This window comes from Miscanthus floridulus, chromosome 2, assembly GCF_019320115.1.
Source record: "Miscanthus floridulus cultivar M001 chromosome 2, ASM1932011v1, whole genome shotgun sequence".
Classification (NCBI taxonomy): domain Eukaryota; kingdom Viridiplantae; phylum Streptophyta; class Magnoliopsida; order Poales; family Poaceae; genus Miscanthus; species Miscanthus floridulus.
The window spans coordinates 37,541,871-37,569,367 of NC_089581.1; the positions used below are offsets into that span (position 1 = coordinate 37,541,871).

At 49.9% G+C, this 27,497-nt stretch overlaps 1 pseudogene; it reads left to right on the top strand.

Moving 5' to 3' along the window:
* LOC136536354 (alpha-amylase/trypsin inhibitor-like) lies at positions 1-26,805 on the top strand (annotated as a pseudogene).
* Positions 26,806-27,497: the final 692 nt, after the last annotated feature.

Consider the following 27,497-nt stretch of genomic DNA (forward strand, 5'->3'; position numbering starts at 1 on the left):
ATGGGCTATGACTTCAAGGGCAACACGGACGGTACCCGGGAGAGAACGAAGATGCTATCGAGGGACGATGTGCAAGAGCAAGCCGCAGAGCTATTCGCTCCATTTGCCTCGTTCAACGTGTCAGGAATGATGAGACCCTTTAACTACAAGAATCCGCCTCCTCAGGTAAATATCTCAATTGTGTGTTCCTGATGCTTTTTATCCTTTGTTGTTGCTGTGTAGTAGACTGATTAACTTATGCGAAGATCCATTCGCAGGAAAGAGCGGTGTACTTCTCAGGCATACCGAGGGGCGATTGGCCGTAGGCAGTAGATGCCTGGCCACCAACGTAGCCTGAGGAGGGAGCTGTCAGCATCTTGTCAGAGTCTAGGGGCGTGGACGCTGGTTGGACAGAGAGTCCACCCCTCGTGTCGGAGAAAGTTCGAGGGAAGAGGGCAGCGGCAGACGAGCCACCCCGGAAGAAGAGAAAGACAGTGGGTGCCGCTCCCGTCAAGCCGGGCGACATCTCTCTTGGCGGTGACCGGATCACTCGAACGTGGAGCACCGCGATGTCTGAGTGGTCGATGATGACAAAGTGCCAGTGGCTCCTCCACCGAGCACTAAGGCGCCTCCGTGCAACACACGCGCGGAGGGGCAATCGGAGGGAGGGGAGGGAGTCCCCGAGTAGCAGGCGACGGGAGTCCCCACGTAGCAGGCGAAGGGAGTCTCCGAGCAGCAGGTGAGGGGAGTCCTGGAGCAGTGGGCGGAGGAGAGGATGACAGCAAAGACCGCGAGACCTCCACCCCAAGGTGCAGGAATCGACCCCAAGGCCGCGGCTGGGGGCTCTGGTAGGCAGCGCCAGTTTAGAAAAGTGTACCGGCAGGTCGACACGTAAGTATCCTTGCCTCAGAGTTATTTTGTTGTCATATCCTTATCTCTTTTGGTGACTAACAAGCTGGTCTGATGTAGCACGAGGCATGCGGAGGATCTGACCCTGCCCATCTAAACTGACGAGTAGCCGAGGGCTAGTCCCAGGGCGAAGGCAATGCCGACGGCTCCTGTCCCAGTGTCCCTGGGTGCTCGGTAGCTGGCGGAGGAGTCATCCGCCACTACTGATGGACTTGGTGATGGCGAGAGATTAGCGTCGATGGCTGATGGGTTGGCGATGGTGCCTAGGTCAACGACGGAAGCCACCGGGTCTTTAGGAGCGAAGGCTAGAGTCACCGATGCCATGCCAAAGGCCAGAGCGGAGAAACCTACAGCGCCCGAGGAGCAGACAGAGCTTCTTGAGGCGTCGACGGGCGTGGTCGGACACGCTGTCCGGCCATGGAGCCCCCCGGTGGTGCCTCCAGCTATGGCGGAGGAGGACAAGGTGGAAGAGATCGAACGTGAGGAATCTTGAACTCAAGTTGTCCGAATCCTTCGCAAACACGGCGACGAGGTGGTGGTTGTTGAGAAGGAGGACACCACCAGGGAGCTGAGGAGACTGGAGTCCGCCCTTGCCGGAGTGATGAAACAAATCAAGGTTAGTACTGCATCTGGAGTGCTCTTCTTTCACATCGAAGATCAGAGTTCGTCGTTGTCATTGTGCGTTTGTAGGGGATAACTCAGACTACCAAGTAGCGCTGCCAGCTGATTAAGAGGATGGAGCACCTCGCCGAGGAGAATGAAAAGCTCAAGGAGGTGATGAACCTTAAGGAGAAGAACATCCAGCGAGCCTAGCGTGAGCGAGACCTTGCTGAGTCCAATGTGCGGGACCTGGAATACCAGAAGGCCATCCTATCCCGAGCAGCTGGCGACCATGTCCGAGCAACTATGGGGCAAGTTCGAGCAGCTGGCCACTATCTCTGAGCAGCTAATGGGTGCTTCCGAGCAGATGAAGACCAAGTCCGAGCAGCCGCGAAAAGTCTCCGAGCAAGGGTGTCCAAGTCAAGAAGGAGGTCCGAGGCTATGACCATGTTTGGCACATGGTATGGAGGGGTAGGAGGCTAGCAAGGGTGTCCAAGTCAAGAAGAAGGTCCGAGGCTAATTCGGTTCGAGTCCCCGAGGTGGAGGCCCAAAGCAACTCAAGTTCCAGTCTGCCTCGGCCTCTAGAACCAGTCTGCCTTAAACTGGTCACCCAGGATGCATCCTGACTCCGTTTTCGAATGATCCACATATGGTTGGAAAGATAATTTGATAAGGAAGCCAATCCAAGTGGTCTCACATCAAAATAACTTTGGAATCAACAGTAATCATCGAAACAAGTCAGCGTTCAGAATCTGCCAGGGTGCTACGACACCGTCTTTTGGTCCGTTGGACCATGTATCGTGTTTGGGCCCATTAGGGGGCGCGTCCAGGGGGTGACGCCCAAGACTCTATAAATAGCAGCCGTCGCTCTCCTTAGGGTTTGAATTTTGTTTAGTTCTTGATTTCCTCATGAAACAGACATCGTTTTGCTACAATTGTGCCGCCAAGGCTGCTTGCTGTGAACCAGGGCCCCAGTTCTTGATCTTGTTCGCCTGTGGCGATTAGTCCTTTCGAATAAAGACTTGAACTCCTTCTTGTTATCATAAGCCTCATATTTATTTGCAATTTCATATTGCGTTCATCATGTTCTTGCTTGTGTTCTCGATTCGCTTACAGGAAAGCCTTCTCGGCGAGGTCAATCGCGTTCGCGTGGTTGATAACCAACATAGCAGTGGTGTAATAGTTGCAGGGGTCCGAATCAGTCTTGGTTCGAAGCCTAGATCGTAAACGTCGAGTCTCCACCAATCGACGCTATCATACCTTTCAGAAGATCGGGCCTAGTCTACATCAAGTGGTTCAGAGCCCTTGTTGCCCGTTAGGTATAACTTTGTTTTTCCCTTTAGATTGTTACTATTTTTGCATTACCTATAGTCCACCAAAAGCCAAAAAAATACACCGCCACATATTCCCTGTCCTATAGCCTTGTTGTGCTGTGCAATTTTGTCTCTGTGTCGCGTGGTTGAGTTTATGCCTTCGGTCAAACTCTGGTTGCTGGTTTTAGATCAATTTTGAGTCCAGTTTGTGTTTTTCTCTTTGTTTTTCATCATAATCCATGAACACCTTCAAGTCTTGCTGTGTTTCCTTTATATCCATCAAACCCTAGTCCACGCCATCTAATTTGTTATACTTGTCTTCACTGTTTCCATCAAATCCTTGCTGCCGTGACCAATTTTACGCGCATTATTCCTGTTTTGTCCTCTAATTCGGAGTCAGTTCATAAAACTGGTCTAGTTTTCGCATACGAACTTGTATTTCGACGTTTTATATATCAAAATCGATCAGAAATTTTTTTTGGATCCATTTATCTCTGGCTTTGCAGGGGTCAGAGATTTTTATTTTGGTCAAAAACTGGTCACAAGATCCTCTTTTCGTGGTCACAAGCTTTTTATCAATTTTGAGCACGTCTTCTGAAATTTTCACAGGCCACGCCTTTCACTTGTTTAAGCTCATATTTTCTGTGGTTACTTCTTTTGTGCTCCTAAGTGAAGAAAAAATATCAAAAAAATAAAAAGAAAAAGTCAAAGAATCATAAAAGAACAACGATAGCCCAAAAATAAAGAAAAAAGAGGGGCAAAAGTGGAACAATATCTAGAGGAGCACATAGAGAGCGTCATTTGAGCTGTGTTTGCATGTGCTGATTTTTGCCTTGTTCCTAATCATATTCCTGCGGTTCACATCACTTGATACATCTGGTACTTGGAACGTGAGTAGGCCAGCAACTAAGACAAGTACTTGGGATACTTATTCAGCTTTGCTATTCAGTTGCGAATTTTGCTATTCCTTGCTACTATATTGTGTCTGTCCAAGCTCCACTTTCTTATAACCAAGTACATGTTCACCTTGCAACTGTTACACTCAAGTTACGATGGTATCACAGTCACCGACCGATTGCACCGCCTGTTGCTTTAGTAAGAACACTTGTAAGACCGTGGTAAGACGCTTGAGAGTTGAGTGCCTTATTTTTCCTTGTCCACAACCTAAGTAGTTGATAGGGATAATACTTTTGTGTTGTCTTTTGCTGTCTTCTAACAATGATAGGTTGTTCGTATCCACCGACTTATGATGATATAGGTGCTGATGAGTACATGGAGTGGGAAATTACCATCGATAACATTTTTGCTACTCGCTTTATGTGTCCAAGGAGGAAGGTAAAAAATACAGCTAGTGTTTTGCGACATTCTGCTTTTTTTGTGCGAGTCTTTAGATCCTTCTGATAAACCTCAAACTTGGAATGATATGAAACTTCTTATGCAAGAAACCTTTGTTAATCCACCTCCTGTTTTGACTTCATATGATGAGGTGCACCATTTAGAGGAAGAGTCTATTGTTATTCCTCTTGCTATGACTAACCTTCTGTAGGATAATATACATAAGCGAGAGGATGACATGGAAGAAAATGAGGAGCTCACAACCTCATATGCAAATTCAGAACCATCACTTCACAATGCACCTATTACTCCTGCTGAAAACACAGGTAATACCCATGGTGCTACACTCACGGAAGGTGAAAATTGTCTTAATGTACTAAATTTTTTCATAAACCATGCTATCATAGAGCAATTGTTAGTGGAACCCTCTCTTGATTTATCTTTGTCCCATGATAATTTGCTTGATGTTCCTTGTGATAAAGATGAATTGGTTGATGATGCTTCAATTTTATATGTTTTGGAACCAGTCACTTGTGCTAAAAATAAACATGTTATTCATATTGCTACTAAAACTGATGAGCTCAAACTATTGTCTTCTTTACATACTTTGGGTTACATTAAATTTGATGTTTTGTGTAACCTAGATTGTTTGGAGGAGAGCCTTTTTAAATATGTTGATTTGCCTTGGTTTTCTAAACACACATATTATGTTATTGGCAAATATAACAACAATGGCCAATATATGATACATCGAGTATACATTCGTAGTAATATGAATTCTCCTTTTGTTGTACAATATTATGATCATTTAGAGGGCAGCCATAATAATACAAATATTTTCTCATGTTCCTCAAAGAAACAAGTTCACTTCCAAGAAGGGGAGCATTGTTGGTTGCTACCTATGTCTGTTAGACCATCTATTCCTATATTGTCTTTGGTTAGTTCTAATCTTTTGCAGGATAGTGTTGACATACATCGTGTGCATTCGGATCATGGAGTCTATATACTTGCTAAAAATTTTATGCGAGATGACATGCTAGAAACTTGGAAACATGGTCACATTCCTTCTCACAATTATTTCAGTTTCCTTTATCTTTGCAACCCTGTTCTCCTTTGTGTTGTGCAGGATTAGTTTCAAGCACAATCGACGCCGGGGATGGCTTTTCGTCAAGAAGGGGAGGATGATGAGGACATGACACCCATGTATATGACCATGTTTGGCACATGGTATGGAGGGGTAGGAGGCCAGCAAGGATGTCTAGGTCAAGAAGGAGGTCCGAGGCTAATTCGATTCGAGTCCCCGAGGTGGAGGCCCAAAGCAACTCAAGTTTGAGTCTGCCTCAGCCTACAGGACCAGTCTGCCTTAAACTGGTCACCCAGGATGCATCCGGACTCCGTTTTCGATGATCCACATATGGTTGGAAAGATAATTTGATAAGGAAGCCAATCCAAGTGGTCTCATGTTAAAATAACTTTGGAATCAATGGTAATCATCGAAACAAGTCAGCATCTAGAATCTGCCAGGGTGCTACGACACCATCTTTTGGTCCGTTGGACCGTGTATCGTGTTTGGGCCCATTAGGGGGCGCGTCCAGGGGGTGACGCCCAGGACTCTATAAATAGCAGCCGTCACTCTCCTTAGGGTTTGGATTTTGTTTAATTCTTGATTTCCTCGTGAAACAGACATCGTTTTGCTGCAACTGTACCGCCAAGGCTGCTTGCTGTGAACCAGGGCCCCAGTTCTTGATCTTGTTCGCCTGTGGCGATTAGTCCTTTCAAATAAAGACTTGAACTCCTTCTTGTTATCATAAGCCTCATATTTATTTGTAATTTCATATTGCGTTCATCCTGTTCTTGCTTGTGTTCTCGATTCGCTTACAGGAAAGCCTTCTCGACGAGGTCAATCGCGTTCGCGTGGTTGATAAGCAACGGAGCAGTGGTGTAACAGTTGCGGGGGTCCAAATCAGTCTTGGTTCGAAGCCTAGATTGTGAACATCGAGTCTCCACCAATCGACGCTATCATACCTTTCGGAAGATCGGGCCTAGTCTACATTAGTACCTCTTTGAGCCATCTGCTCGGATGCTTTTCTTCTTTCTGATATAGCCTCTTTTTTAGGGCATCAAGGATCATGCCGTTCGCCCGTTTGACCTGGCCATTGGCTCTAGGATGGGCAACAGAGATGTATTTAATGGAGATGCATCGGTCTTCATAGAAGTCCCAAAAATGATGACCAGTGAATGTGGTTCTGAGGTCGGTGATGATGTTGTTCGGGAGACCAAATCTGTGGATGATATCTTCGAAGAGCTCGACTGCTTTCTTTGCAGTGGCCAAAACAAGCGGTTTATACTCGATCCACTTGGAGAACTTGTCAATGGTGACATACACGTACTAGAAACCACCTAGCAGTGGCTTGAAAGGCCCGATTATGTCTAGTCCCTAGCATGCAAAAAGCCAGGAAGCTAGGATAGTTGTAGTTCTTTGTGCCGGCACGTGTATTTGCTTGGCGAAAAATTGGCACCCTTCACAATGTCGGACGAGGTCTTCTACATCGGAGATGGCCGTGGGCCAGTAAAAACTAGCTCGGAAAGCTTTGCTAACCAGGTTTCTCGAGGCCTCGTGGTTGCCATAGGAACCAGAGTGAATTTTGAGAAGTAGCTTCACTCCCTCTTCTTGGGTGATGCATTTTTGCAGTATCCCTTCCTTGGCACTTTTCCTCATCAAGTTGCCGTCCACTAGCACGTAATGCTTGCTTTGACAGATTAGGCATTTGGTTTCAGTCTTGTCGGTGGGTACTTCGATGCTAGTGAGGTACTTGATGAATTGTTCCCTCCAATCGGCGGCCAGCGAAGGTACCGTAAGTACCAGCTACTCGGGGGGGGGGGGGGGAATTTCCTGAACTTCCTTATCCTCCTTAATGGATGGCGCCAAAAGATCTTGAACGAAGACCCCCGATGGAATTCCAGCGTGAGAGGAGCCTAACTTGGATAGGTGGTCGGCGAGCTGATTTTGATCTCGTACCATGTGGTGGTACTCGATACCGTAGAATTTCCCTTCAAGCTTCCTGATTTCGGCGCAATATGCATCCATCTTGTCACTAGAGCAGGACCAGTCTTTGTTGAGCTGGTTGATGACCAGAGTGGAGTCCCTGTATACCATGAGGCATTTGACGCTGAGCTCAATGACTATACGGAGTCCGTGGAGACACGCTTCGTATTCGACGGCGTTGTTGGAGGCCAGAAAATGTATTCGGAGAACATATCGAAGTTTATCCTTGGTTGGCGTAATGAACAAAATGCTCGCACCAGCACCATTGATGTTGAGGGTGCCGTCGAAGTACATCATCCAGTGCTCGGGGCAAGTAGCAGGGATGGGCTCTTGAATCTCGGTCCACTCAGCGATGAAATCAGTGAGCGCCTAAGACTTGATGGTAGGCTTGCTTTTGAATTCGATGGAGTATGTGCTGAGCTCAATAGACCATTTGATGATGCAGTTGTTGGCCTCTTTGTTGTGGAGAATGTCCCCCAGAGGGAACTCGGTGATCACGGCGATCTTGTAATACTCGAAGTAATGACGGAGCTTGCGTGACATGATCAGGATTGTGTATAACAACTTCTAAACTTGAGGATAATGAGTCTTGGGCTCGTTAAGGACCTCACTGATGAAGTAGACCGGACGTTGCACCTTATAGGCGTGCCCAGCCTCCACATGTTCGACAACAATAGCTGTGCTAATGACGTGAGAAGTGGCGGCGATGTAGATCAGTAGAGTTTCATCTGGTCGAGGCACCATCATGATCGGAGGCTTTGTTAAAAACAACTTGAGCTACTCAAAAGCTGTATCTGCCTCCTCCGACCAGGAAAAGCGCTCGGAGGCCTTGAGGAGTTTGAAGAAAGGTAGTCCCTTTTCGCCGAGGCACGATATAAAGCGGCTGAGAGCAACCATGCAACCTATAAGCTTTTGTATATCCTTGACGCATGTTGGCTATTTCATGTTGGTGATGGCAGAGACCTTATTGGGGTTGGGTTCGATGCCATGTGCGCTGACGATGTAGCCTAGGAGTATAACGGACGGAACTCCAAAGATGCACTTTGAAGGGTTCAGCTTGCATCGATACCTTTTCAGGTTGGCGAACATTTCTTTGAGGTCGGCGATGAGATTATCGGCGGTCTTGGACTTGACGACCACATCGTCGATGTAAGATTCGATATTGCGGACGATCTGTTGATCGAGTCACATCTGGATGGCCCTTTGATAGGTCACCTTGGTGTTCTTGAGTTCGAAGGACATGGTGGTGTAGCAGTACACTCTGAAAGGCATGATGAACGATGTCTTGATCTGGTCTTCTTCCTTGAGGGAAATTTGGTGATAGCCGGAGTAACAGTCGAGGAAGGAGAGCAGTTCACAGCCGGCGGTGGAGTCTACAACCTTGTCTATTCGAGGTAGACCGAAGGGGTCTTTAGGGCAGTGTTTGTTAAGATCAATGTAATCAACGCACATTCTCCATTCTTTATTCTTTTTTGAATGAGAACAAGGTTTGCTAACCACTTAGGATGATACACTTCTTTTATGAATCCGGCAGCTAGGAGCTGTTTTATTTCTACCCTAATAGCCTCCTTCTTGTCTGACATGAATCGTCGGAGTTTCTGCTTGATCGGTTTGGCGGTCGGCGAGACATTCAAGGAGTGCTCGATCTTCTACCATGGTACCCCTAGCATGTCTGTAGGTTTCCAAACAAACACATCGGCGCTGGCCATAGGAAGGAGATGAGCGCGCTTTCCTATTTGGGGTCGAGGTGAGCCCCAATCTTCACGGTCTTGGAGGGGTCATCAAGGCCGAGGCTGACCTCCTTGGTTTCCTTGGACTTGGTGGAGGCGCAAGGAGGATCCAACGATGGTTTCTCTAGGTCATCGGTGGACACCGTCTTGGTGTCGGTGACCACACTGGACATCTAGATGATGGAGAGGTTGGTGGCTTCGGCGAGGGTGAGACTCTCTGTCTCATAGGCGTAGGCGGTGGAGAGGTTGGTCCGCAAGGCTAGGACTCCTACAAGCGAAGGCATCTTCAGCACCAGATAAGCGTAGTGCAGTACAACCATGAACTTGGCCAGAGCAGGCCGACCAAGTATGGCATGATAGGCGATGTTGAAGTTGGCGACGTAGAAGTTGATGTGCTTGACGCGGTAGTTGCTTGCCGTGCCAAACTATACTGGTAGGGTGATCTCTCCAAGTGGTTTGGATGCCCTGTCAGGTACCACACCCCAGAAGGAAGAGTCTGAGGGTGTGAGGTCTGTTATCCTGAGGCCCAGCTCCTTTAGGGCTCCGGTGAAGAGGAGGTTTAGAGCGCTCCCACCGTCGACGAGCACTTTTCTGAAAAGCACTTTCTAGACAGTTGCGTCAAGGACAAGGGGGAAACACCCTATGTATGGGATGTCCACCCACTGGTCGGCCCTGCTGAAGGTGATGGGGACCTCAGACCAAGGGCGATAGCTGGGGTTGGTGGCGGCATCTTCCATAGTGACAACGAGCACCTAGCGGGCAGCGAGCTTCCATTCTCTTCTGCTCTCGGTGAAGGTGAGCCCCCAAAGGTGGTGACGACCACCTTGTCGTGATCCTAGAAGGCATTGTTATTGCCCTAGGTGGTCGGCGGCCTCCGGCGCCGTCATTGTTGTCGTCGTCTGACTTTTTGGCTTAGAATTCCTTGGCCAAGCCGAGGCAATCCTTTATCTTATGCTTGGCATTCTTGTAGAGAGGGCACGGGCCTGTCGAGGATCTTCTTATACTGCTCGTCGTAGTTGCGCTTGGCTCGTGGCTCGTCAACAACGGCGATGATATGGTCTGGTCGGTGGCGGCGATATTGACCTAACTTGGAGCCTTCTGGCCGATCACGGCCACTATCCCGATGATGACCGCGGTCGTCGTAGCGATGGTCACGGTGGCACCGGTCATCGGGGCGATCGTCGCTACGGCGAGTTGGGCGATGAGTGCCCGCATCCTTGTTGAAGCGCACCTCGGCTTCCTCGGCGTCGGCGTACTGGTTGGCGGTCGTGATCATCTCGCCAATCCCTGTGGGCGGCTTGCGGTTGAACTTGGAGCGAAGCTCGTGGTGATGGAGTCCTCGGATGAAGGTGGTGATGACCTCAGCTTCTGTGATGTTGGGAATAGAATTCCTCATCTCGGAAAAGCGTCTGATGTAGCTACGAGGAGCTCAGACGGCTTTTGGTAGATGCGGTTCAGATCATGCTTGGTGCCCGGCCGAGTACACGTAGCCATATAGTTGTCGGTGAAGACTTTTTTCAGCTCTTCCTAGGATCCGATGGAGTCTGGGGCAAGGCTTGGGAACTAGTTCATGGCAGTTGGCGTGAGCATGATGGGAAGATAATTCATCATGACACTGGTATCTCCTCCGACGGTGCGCACAACAGTGGCGTAAGCCTGTAGCCACTATATGGGGTTCATCCTTCCCTCGTAGGGCTTGACCCCGGTGATTTTGAAACTGTGGGGCCACTGGAGTGTTCGGAGTGCCCTCGTGAAAGCTGGGGGCCCTTCGGGGTTGTCGGCACAATGATCCACAGTGTTGCCGGCGTTGAGCAGCTCGAGAGCTGAGTTCGGGATACCGTACTCTTGCCCATACTCTTAGCGGTGGCGTACTTCTTCTTCATGGTGACCAAGCGGCGCTCGTTGATACATCGTCGTGCATCTTAGAGATTATTGAGGTGCACTCGGACGTCCTGATCAACCTCCTGGTCATGTTGGCGGTGATGTTTGATGTGGTTGCCCCTAGCTCCCCCCTGGAGGGGTTGCCTGTCGTCGCGGTGCTGGTCGGTGAAGCGACTTGGGCGGCGATCGGATCTTGGCGCGCTTGATCGGCGAATCGAGCTTGTAGAGTATGAAGGTCTCTGATCCTGGTGGATCTCATTGACCTGACAGTGCACCGCTTTAAGCATGGTGGCGACCTTGGCGACCTCTGGTGTCTGTAGGAGCCGGGCGAGCTCGCTGGTGGCCATGGCCAAATTGGTGCTTGGGGTCTTGTAGACATCGTGGCCATCAACACGGACAAACTCATCGTCGAGGTTGCGTTGGAGTTGGCGTGGCCTTCCCTGCGAGTCGAGCTGAGCCTCGGCCATCGCAAGGGCAACCTCGTTTGCTCGGCGTTGCGCTCGGTTGACATTCCTGTTGATGCGAGCGGTGCGGTCCTCCTCGGTTTCCCCTTCCCACGGGGGGGCTGTCGATGCTGACATTGAAGATTGCGCCCCCACAGAAAGGTGGGAGAGGAAGTAGTTTGGTGGTGGTTTTGGCGACGGTCTCCGTAGAGCCCTAGGACTCAGAGTCCGGATTCTCCTCCAGGATGGTTGGGAGGGATGCTCCAGGGCATTGGCCGACGTGCAGCATGTTGACGGCCGGCGGAGGCTGGTCAGCGATCTGGTCGGCGAGAGGATGGACATCTTCAACCTGGTCGGTGAATTTGCCCCATAGGTGTAACACCCCCGATGTTACGAGCTCGCTTAGCACCTAGATTAAGGCTTAAAAGAAATTAACACACCAAGTTCTCGAGTTTTAGAATTTTAAATGCACATGAGATGATAAACGAATCGTATGTGATTTCACCTTTGTGGCTGAGAAAATCAAAATAGGTATTGTAAGTTAGTTTACTTAATGCGTAAATGTGCTAATGACAATTCTAGCAAGAAAAATAGAATAAGTAGTTTTAATCGTTTGGCACGGAAAACAATTTCTTTAAGCAACTTGTATAAATCAAATAAAATCCATTAATTAAATAGAACGATATACATATATATATATAGCTTTTGAATCAAATTTAAAATTCGAACTTGCTAAAATGTTCCTGTGCCTAGACGTTACAAATTGTGTAAATTAGTAAACCATTATATATATATATATATATATATATATATATATAAAAGTTACGTAACCAGTACTTCAACAGGCCAGAGGGTAGGGACGAAATGAAGAGTCACAGCATGCAGGCGCCAGCACGATCTCCTTTGATGATTAACGTTGTTGCCTGCTCTGCTCTACTCGTTGCTGTCCAGCCCCGTCGCTGCGCCTCTGCTACCTTGCCTGCCTTGCTTGTCTGCCCGCTACTCGTATGGTCTCATCACTTTGCTGTCTGACGTGATGGAAGTCGACCGACCCACGTGCTGCTGCTCCTGCTCTGCTCTCTCATATGATTGCCGACTCGTTTGTTTTCTTCTCTCGCCGAGGCCAGCGCTCTGCTCTGCCTTGCCTCTTCTTCATCACGCACAGGCGCAACCGAGCCCTCGCGTGTCTTCCCTACGCTGCCCCTTGCTGCAGCGCATCCCACAGCACCGCTCTATCTCTCTGCTACAGCGCCGTCGCCAGGGTGCTCCAAGCCGACTGAGTCCATGTTGTTTTCCCCGCGCGCGCTGCTCTGCCATCCGGCCAGCGCCATTGCATGCCGACGCAGCCGTCCGTGTCGCCCCCTCGCGCCGCTCCATTCCCGAGCCCCGCGGCGCTGCCCCTCCGTGCTTTGCGCGCCTCTCGGCCCCGCGCCCGCCCGCTGCTCCTCTTCCTCCCCACGGCGAGTTCCCGCGCCCTCGCTGGACCATGGTCCTAGCTTCGGCTCACCCTCCATGCTCTCTCTAGGTTTGCCTACTCAGCCAGACAGCCATCGCTGTGTCTTCCTGAGCCATCAGCCCCGTGTGCCCCTCCCAGGCGCCACCATCGTCCTCGCTCCTCTCGTCGCAGTGGTCGCGCCCTCCGACGCCCGAGCCTCCAGTGCCACCGCACGCCAGTCGCCGGCGTGTGGACAGCCGCGGCCATGCCTTCCGTGGCTCCTTCCGTTCCCCCTGCGCACCGACGCCCCTCCTCTTTCTCCTCCGCCGGCCGCGTGTGGCCCTGCTGCTGCTAGGCGCACCTCGGGTGCGCTGATCTCCGCACCGGTGCTCCCACGCGTGCCGCCGCGCCTGTGCCGCGACGCTCAGCTGGATGAGACCCGTTCGCGGTCTGCTGCACCGCTATCCGCCCGGTGCCGGCCGTCCCCGTGCTAGCGTGAGCGCGCCCACGCCCTGGTCCTCGTGCTGGACCGCTCCACCTCTGGCTCACGCTCACCGTCGGCCGAGCTCCACAGCCGCAGCGCCTCGCCCCGCCCGCGACAAGCACGCTACTCCGTCCTGGCCTACGCTGGTTCGCCACAGAGCATGCGCCGTGGCCGCGGACCTCCCATTGCCGGAGCCACTGCGCTGTCCCGCCAGCTCAGCTTCAGGTGCCAACGCCGCCCCCACGACCCGCTCGGCACCCCGGCACCGCACCCGGCTGCGACTCAGCGCCTCGCCGGCTCGTCCGCGCCGTGCTCGGCCATCGTCGCAGCCGCCCTGCCAGCACCGCCATCGGCCGGTTTCCCCTGCCTCTGCGATGCTCTGCTTTAGAAGCAAGGTGAGGAAGGGTAAAAATCCAAGAAGAAACGTTATACGAGGTCTTTGCTGCAAAAATATATGACTCATTGAACAGTACTCTGAACCTAGGATGGATTAGCGAATAGCGCAGGGTCCTTTTTGCATTTTTTGCGAGATCGATATGGGCAGGCCGCGCGTGGGCCAGTTTGCTGGGCTGTCCGCGCCGTCGCTGATTGCCGCGCTGGGCCGCTTGCTTCGCCTGGGCCAGCGTGCTCTCGGCTTACTAGGCCACAGACCGCGTCCCCGCCTGGGCCGGCCCATGCTGCGTGCGCTCGTGGGCCGCTGGCCTGCGTCCGCTGGACCTGACCGTGCTGGGCCGTTGGGCCGGTTAGTTGCCGCCGGCTTTTCCATTATTTAAATGCTTTTCAAATATCGATTTCTAGTTTAATTTGCAAAATCCAAATAAAATTATGTAGGTGTCCAAAAATGATGAAACCAGTTTTGTTAGTCTCCTAAAATCATGATCTACCGGCTAGTATAATTTATTTACATAGTTGGATAATATTCTTAGAAGCTATATAATTAATTTAAGATACTTAATGTTGTAAAAATATAAACTTGTAGGGATTCCCGTGGTAAATTGGTAATAGCGTTGAATCTGAAATTCGTACAGTAGGCTCTTGGCAATATTAGGCACTCGTGGTAATTTTTGTAGCTCCAGAATAATCAGTTGCTAAATAGATAATGATGTCTTATTTTGAATACTGATTAAATCGATAGAATAAAATAAAGAAACACCGTTGGTTTATATAACGAAAAGAATTGTTGAGAAATAACGCCTTATCCGACAACGTGTATGTGTAGCCTAAGTACGGTCATCATTAGAACTAGCTCGTTCACTTGAGAGACGTAGAGCGTATTTATATGAGTCACGATTGCAGTCAATTGATCATACCCTTGCAATTCATTACATTGCATATCATTATAGGGACGTCGATGGATCACGAAGTCGTCGGGAGTTGCTGGAGGAATGGTGCTTTTGGAGATCATGTCGCCATGATGGAAAGCTAACTTCTGATTATATTTTTCCCAGGCAAGCCCCGGTGCATAACCCCTACTTTCTGCAGTTTAAATTATATTTGTGCATTAAGTTTTAAGAAGTTGAATGAAACACACTTGCATATATATATCTTTATCCTATGAGTCTTACTAGTATGACAGGATCGTGTAGATTGCTATGCTATAGGACTCCGGTAGAAGTCGAGTGATTGCCTGTCACTCGCGAGATATAGGAAATATGTTACTATATGATTATCACTTGGAATATATAAAATGGTGGAAAGGAAAATGGTGACCGGGCAGGGATGTGGTTTGGGTATTGGTGGGTGTAAGAAGTTGTGTCGCCGCGGAGGCGGGTCATAGCTTGGTTACACCGTTTTTCCCTGTCTGGTCGGTTAAGGACCGATCGTTGCATATGACTCTGGGCAGGTCACAGACTTATTATCCCGAGCACATACTTGGGTATGGGCGCTTGGAAGACTTGTTGCTCTCTTGTCGCGGATCCGGCTCTTTCCGGACCGACTGTCAGGGTTTTGTTTTGGTGGAGGAGGTCCTTGCACCGCACTGAGTCCGGGACTCAGGGGCGGGGGCTTCGAGTCCCAGTTTGGACGGGGACCTGGACACCCGGGACAGGAGAGTGATGGGTTGGTCCTGCTTGTGCCTGGGGTACAAGCGGGGTGTGTGTTTTTTGGGGTACCCAGCTGGGGGCATTGATTCGTGAATCGCCGGGAGATCCGGTACGACTTGTCTACGGTTTAGCATCGTAGTAAGAACTGAAGATGAAAGATGGAAGATGGAAAAGGAAATCTGATTGCTTACCACTTGCTTGAAAGTAGCACAGGTGCTTACATAGAATGGTTAGTTAATGAACCAATGCGGCTATTATTAAAAATCAAAAATAAGGACGCACGCTTAGTAATGCTTCCTACAATGCAATGAACCCACAAGCCAGATCGCCCTGCATATCCTTGGAGTCTTTTCTTTTCTTCTGTCGGGTAAGTCTTGCTGAGTACAATTGAGTACTCAGGGTTTTATTCCCCCTATTGCAGGTAACCGGTGGAGGCTTGAGCTGACCTTTGTGTGTGGATTCCTCCTGGTGGGCTCAGAGAGGATTTCCTTTACGCTGCGATCGTAGTTGCTATTTATAACTCTCACCAAATGCTTTTATAAATGAAAGTTCATAATCTGTTGTCGTAGTGTATATATCAATACTTTATCATGTCATTAATAGATGTTTATTTCCGCTGTAACTCTGTTCACATATTTCTATTCCGCTGTACATTAAATTATTCATAACTCTGATAATATGATTATATTCCGTTGTTATAAAAATAAATGTTATACTCTGATATACATGTAAAGTGATGTAAGAAATGGTTAAGAATGATGTAAGCTTTATTCTCTCATTTGTGATCCTGATGGCAAAAATGTGGATTTTCGGGTTCTCCCCTGGGGTGTGCCCGACGGAATCGAGTAATTTAGTGTTCTCCCTCGAGTGCTTAGTGTCTAATGGAAGACAAGCGCTCCTGTGAGGCATTAAATTAGGCGGTTCTGCCACAGGTGGTATCAGAGCATAAATGAGGAAATAAAGCTTCGAAAACCTTTTCTAAACAAAAATTTGACAACCCATTGTTGCAAAAAGTTAGGACGTTTACATGCGATGTTATATGAGTAGCCCTATTACTATGGTTATGTATCTAGGATAGATGGCACTCTGCTAACTTAGGTAGACTTAATCAAGTTTTTGCAGGTACACTGACTCGAGCATAGTCCGATAGTATTGGCTAGTTACAGGGAGAGAACGATGTGCCAAAAATGTGAGAACGGTTGCCCTATATGTTGGCAACAGTGGAAGGACGTGTAGGACATGCATTCATGCATATCCCTTTTGTGCATTGTAGCGCTCGTATTGCTAGGAGATACGCCATCCATAGGTGTCACGCGCGTCGTATTGTGCACGAATGGCTCGTTCCTATTCTAGAGTTAGGTCTGCACTATGACTTCGTGTTTCGCGTTCGCCCGTGGTTCACGCCGGTCGTGACCCACGTCTCCCCATACCCCTTTCTGCGCTCTTGTCGGACCCTTACCCTACAGACGTACTTGTCAGTAATGGCATCGCACATCGCTCGCCTCGAACGCGTGGAATTTGGTCGATCTGCCGTAGTAATCTCGTGCGGGAATCCTGGTGAACCGCGCCAGGACCACTGAACGCTCCGCCTTTATAAGTAGAGCCTGGCTTAGCCATTGGTACCACCACTTGGCGCACTTTAGCTCGCTTAGCTTTTCCTTTGAGCCAGCTTTTCGCTCAGCCTTCCTTGCAACCACCGCCAAAGATGGCAGGAGCCTGGGTTAGTACCTACTGCCTGAACGTTGAGGGTTTTCCTAGAATCCTGCATGCCACCCTGCAAAAGCTCGGAGTCAATGATCGTCCCGAGTATGAGGGCTGTGAGTATGAGGAGCATGGCACCGAGCGATGTGAGGTTACCGTCTACATCGGGAAGAGTGAAGAGTTCACCGACCTCACTGAAGCCTGGAGTGTGATCGCAACCGGGTTTCGCTTCATCGACACCTACCAGGTTGTGGCCCGTAAAGCCTTGCGGTACCTCTGCCAGATCTATGAGGAGCCCATTGCCCGAACCCCCATGCGGTTCTTTCCTCCTTTGGACAAGAATCGGCGGGCATGGAGGGCCCGCATGGAGGCTTTGCAAGGACGAGATGTGCAAGAGGACAGTCCCACCGTGGTGCACTTGACCACGTACCTACTCGCTCTGGATGAGCAGTATGACCGTCAAGCCTTGGAGCTGAGGGCGTGCCTTCGGCGCGTCGAGGAAGCTGAGATCTTCAACCAGATGCTCCAGGTGCAGCTCGCCGACGCGCATGCCAGTGCTGCAGCTACTGAGAGCCGAGAGGCTGCCATGGAGGAAACTCTAAAGGAGGCCGAAGATCGGCATGTCCATCAGCTGCGGGTGGCCTATCTTGTCACTAGGGCCGAGCGGAGGACGCTGGCTGCTGAAAGGCAGGATGCCCCGATTTTGGAAGGGATCCCTATCCACCCGCCAGAAAGAAGAAGAACAAGTGTTGCAGCACCGCCCGCACCTCCACCCTCAGAAGTGTCAGAAGAAGAACCCTTGGTTCCTCTCACTCAACCATTGCCCCGAGAAGATGTGGATTAGTTGCCTTGGGAAGTTGTACCCGTAGTAGTAGTGTTTTTCGTTGCTGTCCTCCGGTATTGTACCCTTGCCTGTTGTTCATCATCCATAGTTGTTGAGATCGTCTGACCGTAGGTGAATGTTGTGTCGTGCATGGGAGCTTGAATGCTTGTACGTTGTACCCGTGTAAGACCATTCGGAATATGCATTTTGTTTATTTCGCTGTGTTTGTTGCGTTCGTCCACTTTAGTTTTGCTAGCCGTACTTAAAGTTGTCAAGGGAGATAGTTAGCAGGTTACAAGAGAAGTTGACATTCGGATGCCAGCAGATCAGCCGTGATTGGGTGTTATTGGACACTGTATCGACAAATTGTGGATGTCCCAACAGAACACTTGAATTTTTTTAAACAAATCCGTCGTTGGATTTGAATTCCTTGTCCCTTGTTGTGGAGGGAAACCTTTGTTGTTGAATTTTTCCCTTGCGATACCCCCTTACTCTGTGGTCTATGACCCCACTGCCTTCATGGCGTGTAAGTTGGTAGTAGTTGACTGGTTAAAAGCTTATGGTACCACGACAAAACCGAGGGCTCCGTGTGGAACAGCTGTCACATGTGATGCTACTCGGCACGCGCTGGTATCGAGGTTGTTGACCAAGTACCTTTACCAAGCTACACCGCCGTACCATTTTGTTTTAAAAATTTTCTCCTTGGAAATGTTCAGGTGTTCAAACGGGAAATCCACAATGGGTTGATGCAGAAGTGTTCTCTCAAGGTAAATAAGAGATGGTTTGGAGAAAGAAAGTATGACATGATCTGGGTTTACATAAAAGACGGATGTGGTCAAAGAAGGAAAGCAAAAGAAGAATAGTAAAGGAAGGTTAGCAGTGGATATTCGGGAGTAATTGCAAAAGTCAGAGTGGACGTCTTGTCGCAACCCTGTTTTTAGTTGACCATGCTTCGCATGCTGGGTCATTTCGCTGCGTGTCCTACAAACGTTGTCTATATCGGGTCTTTAGCTTCCTGTTTTCGCGTGGCCGCGGCATCGTGCAGTGCTCGCCGCCTTTGTGCATTGTGCGTTGCTCCTTTTTCCAGCATCCAGTCGGCTCCTGACTCTCATGCCTTGTCCCTCGTACCGGACCCCCCATTTCCCCTTTCCTCTCCTTTCCTTCTTCTTTTGGTGACACGACCGCCTACACGCTAGCCTCGTCGAGCGGACCCCCTCTACTCTCCTTTATTTCCCCCTCCGCCGCTCGCGCAGGGAGCACACCATGTTTCTGACCTTATCTCCACAGCATACACCGTCTGTGTATCCCATCCCCGCCGCATCCGCCTCCGGTGTGTTGCTCCCCACCTCCGTTCACCTCTATAAATACCCTTGGTCCTTGCTCTTCTTCTTCATCCCCATTCCCCTCGCGTTCCGACGCATAGCTACGAGATCTGGTCGTCATTTTGAAGCTAGGTTCGTCAGTTTGAGGTGATGGTGTGATCTGAGAAGAAGAAAGGAGCCGGTTCGTCGAAGAAGTTCAAGCTCCCATTTTGGGTAGTCAATCTTCGGGTTCATGATGTTTTACTTCTCAGTCGACTGTTTTTGGATCTGTTGGTGCTACGCCATGTTTTGGATAATCATTATCTTGTTGTTTCTCCATTGTCCTCATCTATCTCGACTTCTAGAGTAGGTCTCGGTTGTATCAAGTTGCTCCTAACCATGTATCCCTAGATCCCCGTGTGGTTTAGTATTCGAAGTCGTGTAATGTTTCGTGTAATCCCCAATCTCCGAAATGTAATCGCGTTTTCCCCTTCTGGCTCTTGTTTCGAATCTCGGGACGAGATTCTTTTTAAGGGGGGTTGGTTGTAACACCCCCGGTGTTACGAGCTCGCTTAGCACCTAGATTAAGGCTTAAAAGAAATTAACACACCAAGTTCTCGAGTTTTAGAATTTTAAATGCACATGAGATGATAAACGAATCGTATGTGATTTCACCTTTGTGGCTGAGAAAATCAAAATAGGTATTGTAAGTTAGTTTACTTAATGCGTAAATGTGCTAATGACAATTCTAGCAAGAAAAATAGAATAAGTAGTTTTAATCGTTTGGCACGGAAAACAATTTCTTTAAGTAACTTGTATAAATCAAATAAAATCCATTAATTAAATAGAACGATATACATATATATATATATATAGCTTTTGAATCAAATTTAAAATTCGAACTTGCTAAAATGTTCCTGTGCCTAGACGTTACAAATTGTGTAAATTAGTAAACCATTATATATATATATATATATATATATATATATATATATATATATATATATATATATATATATATATATATATATAAGTTACGTAACCAGTACTTCAACAGGCCAGAGGGTAGGGACGAAATGAAGAGTCACAGCATGCAGGGGCCAGCACGATCTCCTTTGATGATTAACGCTGTTGCCTGCTCTGCTCTACTCGTTGCTGTCCAGCCCCGTCGCTGCGCCTCTGCTACCTTGCCTGTCTTGCTTGTCTGCCCGCTGCTCGTATGGTCTCATCACTTTGTTGTCTGACGTGATGGAAGTCGACCGACCCACGTGCTGCTGCTCCTGCTATGCTCTCTCATATGATTGCCGACTCGTTTGTTTTCTTCTCTCGCCGAGGCCAGCGCTCTACTCTGCCTTGCCTCTTCTTCATCACGCACAGGCGCAACCGAGCCCTCGCGTGTCTTCCCTACGCTGCCCCTTGCTGCAGCGCATCCCACAGCACCACTCTATCTCTCTGCTACAGCGCCGTCGCCAGGGTGCTCCAAGCTGACTGAGTCCATGTTGTTTTCCCCGCGCGCTGCTCTGCCATCTGGCCAGCGCCATTGCATGCCGACGCAGCCGTCCGCGTCGCCCCCTCGTGCCGCTCCATTCCCGAGCCCCGCGGCGCTGCCCCTCCGTGCTTTGCGCGCCCCTCGGCCCCGCGCCTGTCCGCTGCTCCTCTTCCTCCCCACGGCGAGTTCCCGCGCCCTCGCTGGACCACGGTCCTAGCTTCGGCTCACCCTCCATGCTCTCTCTCAGTTTGCCTAATCAGCCAGACAGCCATCGCTGTGTCTTCCTGAGCCGTCAGCCCCGCGCGCCCCTCCCAGGCGCCACCATCATCCTCGCTCCTCTCGTCGCAGTGGTCGCGCCCTCCGACGCCCGAGCCTCCAGTGCCACCGCACGCCAGTCGCCGGCGTGTGGACAGCCGCGGCCGTGCCTTCCGTGGCTCCTTCCGTTCCCCCTGCGCGCCGACGCCCCTCCTCTTTCTCCTCCGCCGGCCGCGTGTGGCCCTACTGCTGCTAGGCGCACCTCGGGTGCGCTGATCTCCGCACCGGCGCTCCCACGCGCGCCGCCGCGCCTGTGCCGCGACGCTCAGCTGGATGAGACCCGTTCGCGGTCTGCTGCACCGCTATCCACCTGGTGCCGGCCATCCCCGTGCTAGCGTGAGCGCGCCCACGCCCTGGTCCTCGTGCTGGACCGCTCCACCTCTGGCTCACGCTCACCGTCGGCCGAGCTCCGCAGCCGCAGCGCCTCGCCCCGCCCGCGACAAGCGCGCTACTCCGTCCTGGCCTGCGCTGGTTCGCCACCGAGCATGCGCCGTGGCCACGGACCTCCCATTGCCGGAGCCGCTGCGCTGTCCCGCCAGCTCAGCTTCAGGTGCCAACGCCGCCCCCACGACCCGCTCGGCACCCCGGCACCGCACCCGGCTGCGACTCAACGCCTCGCCGGCTCGTCCGCGCCGTGCTCGGCCATCGTCGCAGCCGCCCTGCCAGCACCGCCACCGGCCGGTTTCCCCTGCCTCTGCGATGCTCTGCTTTAGAAGCAAGGTGAGGAAGGGTAAAAATCCAAGAAGAAACGTTATACGAGGTCTTTGCTACAAAAATACATGACTTATTGAACAGTACTCTGAACCTAGGATGGATTAGCGAATAGCGCAGGGTCCTTTTTGCATTTTTTGCGAGATCGATATGGGCAGGCCGCGCGTGGGCCAGTTTGCTGGGCCGTCCGCGCCGTCGCTGATTGCCGCGCTGGGCCGCTTGCTTTGCCTGGGCCAGCGTGCTCTCGGCTTACTAGGCCACAGACCGCGTCCCCGCCTGGGCCGGCCCATGCTGCGCGCGCTCGTGGGCCGCTGGCCTGCGTCCGCTGGACCTGACCGTGCTGGGCCGTTGGGCCGGTTAGTTGCCGCCGGCTTTTCCATTATTTAAATGCTTTTCAAATATCGATTTCTAGTTTAATTTGCAAAATCCAAATAAAATTATGTAGGTGTCCAAAAATGATGAAACCAGTTTTGTTAGTCTCCTAAAATCATGATCTACCGGCTAGTATAATTTATTTACATAGTTGGATAATATTCTTAGAAGCTATATAATTAATTTAAGATACTTAATGTTGTAAAAATATAAACTTGTAGGGATTCCCGTGGTAAATTGGTAATAGCGTTGATTCTGAAATTCGTACAGTAGGCTCTTGGCAATATTAGGCACTCGTGGTAATTTTTGTAGCTCCAGAATAATCAGTTGCTAAATAGATAATGATGTCTTATTTTGAATACTGATTAAATCGATAGAATAAAATAAAGAAACACCGTTGGTTTATATAACGAAAAGAATTATTGAGAAATAACGCCTTATCCGACAACGTGTATGTGTAGCCTAAGTACGGTCATCGTTAGAACTAGCTCGTTCACTTGAGAGACGTAGAGCGTATTTATATGAGTCACGATTGCAGTCAATTGATCATACCCTTGCAATTCATTACATTGCATATCATTATAGGGACGTCGATGGATCACGGAGTCGTCGGGAGTTGCTGGAGGAATGGTGCTTTTGGAGATCATGTCGCCATGATAGAAAGCTAACTTCTGATTATATTTTTCCCAGGCAAGCCCCGGTGCATAACCCCTACTTTCTGCAGTTTAAATTATATTTGTGCATTAAGTTTTAAGAAGTTGAATGAAACACACTTGCATATATATATCTTTATCCTATGAGTCTTACTAGTATGACAGGATCGTGTAGATTGCTATGCTATAGGACTCCAGTAGAAGTCGAGTGATTGCCTGTCACTCGCGAGATATAGGAAATATGTTACTATATGATTATCACTTGGAATATATAAAATGGTGGAAAGGAAAATGGTGACCGGGCAGGGATGTGGTTTGGGTATTGGTGGGTGTAAGAAGTTGTGTCGCCGCGGAGGCGGGTCATAGCTTGGTTACACCGTTTTTCCCTGTCTGGTCGGTTAAGGACCGATCGTTGCATATGACTCTGGGCAGGTCACAGACTTATTATCTCGAGCACATACTTGGGTATGGGCGCTTGGAAGACTTGTTGCTCTCTTGTCGCGGATCCGGCTCTTTCCGGACCGACTGTCAGGGTTTTGTTTTGGTGGAGGAGGTCCTTGCACCGCACTGAGTCCGGGACTCAGGGGCGGGGGCTTGGAGTCCCAGTTTGGACGGGGACCTGGACACCCGGGACAGGAGAGTGATGGGTTGGTCCTGCTTGTGCCTGGGGTACAAGCGGGGCGTGTGTTTTTCGGGGTACCCAGCTGGGGGCATTGATTCGCGAATCGCCGGGAGATCCGGTACGGCTTGTCTACGGTTTAGCATCGTAGTAAGAACTGAAGATGAAAGATGGAAGATGGAAAAGGAAATCTGATTGCTTACCACTTGCTTGAAAGTAGCACAGGTGCTTACATAGAATGGTTAGTTAATGAACCAATGCGGCTATTATTAAAAATCAAAAATAAGGACGCACGCTTAGTAATGCTTCCTGCAATGCAATGAACCCACAAGCCAGATCGCCATGCATATCCTTGGAGTCTTTTCTTTTCTTCTGTCGGGTAAGTCTTACTGAGTACAATTGAGTACTCAGGGTTTTATTCCCCCTATTGCAGGTAACCGGTGGAGGCTTGAGCTGACCTTTGTGTGTGGATTCCTCCTGGTGGGCTCAGAGAGGATTTCCTTTACGCTGCGATCGTAGTTGCTATTTATAACTCTCACCAAATGCTTTTATAAATGAAAGTTCATAATCTGTTGTCGTAGTGTATATATCAATACTTTATCATGTCATTAATAGATGTTTATTTCCGCTGTAACTCTGTTCACATGTTTCTATTCCGCTGTACATTAAATTATTCATAACTCTGATAATATGATTATATTCCGTTGTTATAAAAATAAATGTTATACTCTGATATACATGTAAAGTGATGTAAGAAATGGTTAAGAATGATGTAAGCTTTATTCTCTCATTTGTGATCCTGATGGCAAAAATGTGGATTTTCGGGTTCTCCCCTGGGGTGTGCCCGACGGAATCGAGTAATTTAGTGTTCTCCCTCGAGTGCTTAGTGTCTAATAGAAGACAAGCGCTCCTGTGAGGCATTAAATTAGGCGGTTCTGCCACAATAGGGCATCTTGGTAGATGGCGGCGACGTTGGTGAACCCGAAGGGTAGGGCCGTAACCCCTTGAGTTTTTCAAGCAGCCTCCGATAGATCTGGATCAGAGGGTGGTCGGTGCTGAACGAGAGTGTCCAGAGCCGATTCGGCGATGGAGAGGCAATCGACGAGTTTCTGACCAACCTGATCGATGGATGCGATCAGATCGTCGTTGTTGATCTGCCTCCTCTAGTATCGAGGAAGCGGGAGGTGAGTTGTCGATGAAGGCGACCTCGGAAGTGGTTCCGAGATCGGATCAACAGTCGTAGGTGTTGGGGTGATCGGCGCAGAATCGATCTGCACCGGCTCGAGGAGCTCTCTGACTCTGTCAGCGTTTATGATCCACGAGATCGATTCAACCGTGAAGATCTGGCCGGGCTGTGGGAGGGACGAAGAGCTTGCAGAACGTACCATCTTGTTCAATATAGAAACAGCACACACACCTCGACCTGGCGCGCCAACTGTCGACAGAATATCATGGCAGTCCTCCGAGGGGTATCCCACGAAGGTAGATTGATCGGCAGAGAGGCATGTAATCAAGAACAAAAAGGCAACAGAGACACACGAGTTAGACAGGTTCAGGCCGTCAGTATGACGTAATACCCTACTCCTGTGTTCTATTGGATTGTATTGGCTTTCGTATGATATTGCGTGTGTTTGGAGGAGGTCCCTGCCCGCCTTATATAGTCCGGGGGGCAGGGTTACAAGTCAGTTAGATCTGAGAGATAACTAGAAAGTAATAACAGATTACAGGAATCATGAGATCATACGTATCCTAACAGATCTCGTAGTATCTTCAGGATATCTTCCCGGTGTCTTGCGGGAGACGCTGAGCAGCGTCGTGCCCCGCAAGGCTTCGCTTGTGGGCTGGGCCGCCCCTAGGGCGTAGCCCGTGTGGTCTGCCGTGGGTATCTGGGGTTGTACCCCCCACAGTCGCTATAGCACTGCTATAGCCTCATAGCTGTTGAAAAAAAGTTGCCGCTATTTTCAATAGCCCGCTATTTTCAATAGCCCGCTATTTAAAACTATGGTTCGAGATGCAGGCTGCTCTAGCCCCTAGCCCATCACCTTTGAGCTTGCCGGAGAGAGGAGGAAATAGGACCCCCAGAGCTCGCTGGAACCCTAGCCACCGCCGTGTCCCTCAGATCCAGAGGAGGAGGATAGGAGGAGGGCTTAGATCCAGAGCAGGAACGACCTACCCCGTCGAAGCCGGCGCTGCCATAGAGTGGGGGAGGGGATGCCATGTAGGCCGCCGGACTTGAGGGAAGACGCACGTGGAGGAGGGGTGGATGGATCCATGGAGGGGAGGGGAGGGGAGGAGGTTTGCTCGAGCTGCCATGGAGTGGGGGGAGTGGCCACCATGGAGTGGGGAGAGAGGGCCACGACCACAGTGGTGGAGAAGAAGCGGTGCGGTGGAGGCGCCCGCAGCAGCCATGCAAAATGAGGAACGACGTCGCTCTATTTTATTTCGTTGAGGAACTCTGTATGTGGGTCGGTCGCAGGCCCAGCTAGCCGCGTCCGACACGGGACGGACGACCGCTAAGTATCATTATCGTTTTTACATTACATGATCCAAGTACACAACTTCATTCACATATATTCAGGCTATTCCGAATTTGAACAAGAATAGGTCACTATCCATATGACTAGTCAGACTGGTCATTTGCGGTTTGAAGTTACCTTATAATTTCAATTGTTCCAGACGATAAAGTGGAAGTCAACAAGTTAAAGCTTGAACAGAACAGCAGTGTCCATTGTGATTTTTCCTTTTGGGCGTCATTTGTTGGTTCAGCTCACTTTGTACATCACTGCCACAAGGCTAACCTGGGTACCGTTAAGCATCAAGATGCCTTTTACATAAGCCGACTCATAGAAGTTTTCAAGAAAATTGCCGCATGCAAATTCTGACTTCCACGCCCTACGGCGGCCCCTACCTATCTGCCACTATAAGTACCGATCCCAAGTCCGTCCATTTCACTCCACCGCACTATCTTCACAGAGCTCTTCCACACATTGTGCCCCGTCCTGCGCCTCCTCGCCGTCCTCCTCCTCGCCGCGGCGGTCGTCGCGGACGCCGTGACCATAGTGGTCACAAACAAGTGCGGGTACACCGTATGGCCCGCGGCGCTGCCAGGCGGCGGCGCGGTGCTCAACACCGGGGAGTCATGGTCCATCCACGTGCCAGCGGGGACGCGGAACGGCCGCGTCTGGGGCCGCACAGGGTGCGGCTTCATCGCCAACGGCACGCTGCTGGGGCAGTGCCAGACGGGCGACTGCGGCGGCACGCTGGCGTGCAGCAAGGTCGGGTTCTCGCCCGCCACGCTGGCCGAGTTACTCCCTTGGCACCGGCGGCGGCGGCGCCGGCGCCGACTACTTCGACGTCTCCCTCGTCCACGGCTTCAACGCGCCCATGTCGTTCCTCCCCAGCGGCGGCGGCGACGCCAGCAGGGGCGCCAGGGGAGGGCCGTCGTGCCCCGTGCAGGAGATCACCTTTGACTGCCCGTTCGAGCAGCGCGCCAAGGCCGGGTGCAACAACCGGGAGTACTTCAAGAAGGCTTGCCCGCAGACGATCACGTACCCCAGGGACACGAGCAACACCATCTACACGTGCCCGGCAGGGATAAACTACGTCGTCACCTTCTGCCCATGAACGAGCTAGCTATAGCTGGCGAGCTGAGCCGCCGACGGAGCAAGTGATCGGTTTGGCCTTAGCGTACGTGTGTGTCTAGCATATGGACGAACATAAGTTGTATCGTTCTGATGTCCTGTACCTTGATAAATAAACTTCCAATTCAGGTACTTACTCAAATAGAACCCCTATTGATTTGTTCTAGGCTTGTACACCCTCCATCCCAAAAAGAAGTGTCTTCAAATGAGTTTATTATAAAAATAAATTCAACAATTTATCTAATGATACTAATTATGCACTATAAATATTAATCCTTTTATATAGGTTTGGCAAAATTTAAAAATATTTGACTTTTCAAATATTGGTGTAAACATATACCAAACATGTAGTATAGCCTATTCAACAAATGAAACTCGTGAAGCAATAAAATACGTCTCCTCTCTGTGTGTGTCGAACGAGATCGATCGAACTTTCGCTCCACCACCTTTTCCAGGCATATAGTGATGGCATGCTGACATAGTTCAACTGTACACACATGAAGTCACTAATTTGAAACATCAGAGCATGGTACTTGTTGATTGGAATCTTTGACCACTGTCGGGAGGATATACGTAAATACTCCCTCCGTTCATAAAATGATACAATATGAGATTTGTGTAAGTTCATTTTCTTAACTTTAACCAAATTTATAGTAATATTATTAACATCTATGT